Consider the following 1,915-nt stretch of genomic DNA (forward strand, 5'->3'; position numbering starts at 1 on the left):
GGAGGAGAAGGCACCGGGTCAGTAGGTTCATAGCCTCTCAGAGTTTTTTCTTGCTTTGTACTGTCTTCCTCTGAGTGAGTTTTATGCACTCTAACATTCCCTTCTTTATGAGTTTCTGACTGAAGAGGTTGCAATCCTAATAAATTAAGTTACATAGGGACCATATCTGTAATGATTATTGTGCCCCTTAATTGATGAGCTCTATGGAGAGCTCTCACAACCTGTTTCCAAACCTTTACATTAAGAACTGCCTTTCCTGTAGGCTGGAACCAATAACAATGTTTCTTAACATGTTTATTCTTCAAAAACTTTTTGTTTCACTTTTACTGGGGTCGACTTTAATAATGTTTTTAAAAGCCAGAGATATTATGATTCAATGGATGGGGAACTACCCATTGCTTCCCCTTAATCTCCCTTTTGTTGTTTGCTGAAGGATTCTCTTACCCCAAGTGATTTTTCCCCTTTGGTCCGTGGCCGGTCCAGACCCTGCCAACTGTGCCAGCTATTGCAATTGCAGAAATGACCATGCGGGACATGGATTGAGAGTACAAGCTGCAGGAGGTAGGATTCCCATAGGTGCAGGGCAAGCGCTGAGCACTTCTCACAGAGTCTTTTTATTGAGAAGATATGTAATGTGTGGAAAGATTACTAAGCAAAAGACATGCAGAGGCTGCATGCTCAGGGAAATGATCTCATAGGTGCCAAGAGAGTATGTACTTAAGGAAATGATCTCCAAAAAGAGATTTTAGTGCAATTTTTCTCCACTAATCCTTCAAGGAACTGCCATAAAATGCTTAATATTTAACATCAGCCTTACTACTACGGACTGAACTTTACTCCTCCAGGATTTCCAAGTTACTTAGTGGCTTGCCTTCCAAGTCACAAGAGATTTCCAGACTTGCCAGGTAATTGCCTTGTTCTCAGTAACTCCTCAGATGAGTTATGAGATTGGTGGCTGTTGTAGTATGATTTTTGATCCTCTACAGAATATATCTTGCCCCCTCCTGCTGCCACTTGCCACTCAATATTGGAAATCTCAGAAGCTGCTTCAAAAGTATGTTCATATTGACCTATGGGATGCTATCCTCCTTCACATTGAATAGTTAAGAGTAAATCTCACAATATTTTACGTACAAAATTATCCTCTGCATTTTCCCGTGGGTGGTTATAGTGTGTTTGTGGTTTTTATTCCCCAGTTTACATATTGGATTCTCCTGTCAAGCAGGTTGCCCTAAAGTTGATCTGGTTTTAAAAATAGATTCTTTTTTTTTTTTTTTTGAGACAGAGCCTCAGGCTGTCCCCCTGGGCAGAGTGCCGTGGCATTACAGCTCACAGCAACCTCCAACTCCTGGGTTCAAGCAAGTCTCCTGCCTCAGCTTCCCAAGTAGCTGGGACCACAGGTGCCCACCACAATGCCTGGCTATTTTTTTTGGTTGCAGCCATCATTGTTGTTTGATGGGCCCAGGCTGGATTTGAACCCGCCACCTTAGCTGTATGTGGCTGGCTCCTTAGCCACTTGAGCCATAGGCACTGGGCCAATTCTTTTTTCTTATATCCTGTGATCCTCAAACATCCCTCAATTAGATGAAATCCAGAAGGCAGGAGATGACTTTGTGGGATTTCACATGTTAAAGTCTATTTTTTTTTTTTTTGAGATAGAGCCTCAAGCTGTTCCCCTTGGTAAAATGCTGTGGTATTACAGCTCACAGCAACCTCCAACTCCTGGGCTCAAGTGAGTCTCCTGCCTCAGCCTTCCAAGTAGCTGGGACCTTAGGCACTCGCCACAACGCCTGGCTATTTTTTGGTTGCAGCCGTCATTCTTGTTTTTTCGGGCCCGGGCTGGATTTGAACCCGCCACCTTAGGTGTATGTGGCTGGTGCCTTAGCCACTTGAGCCACAGGCACTGAGCCTAAAG

The sequence above is a fragment of the Otolemur garnettii genome, unplaced genomic scaffold (assembly GCF_000181295.1).
Source record: "Otolemur garnettii isolate 467f Iridium unplaced genomic scaffold, OtoGar3 scaffold00300, whole genome shotgun sequence".
Taxonomy (NCBI): Eukaryota; Metazoa; Chordata; class Mammalia; order Primates; family Galagidae; genus Otolemur; species Otolemur garnettii.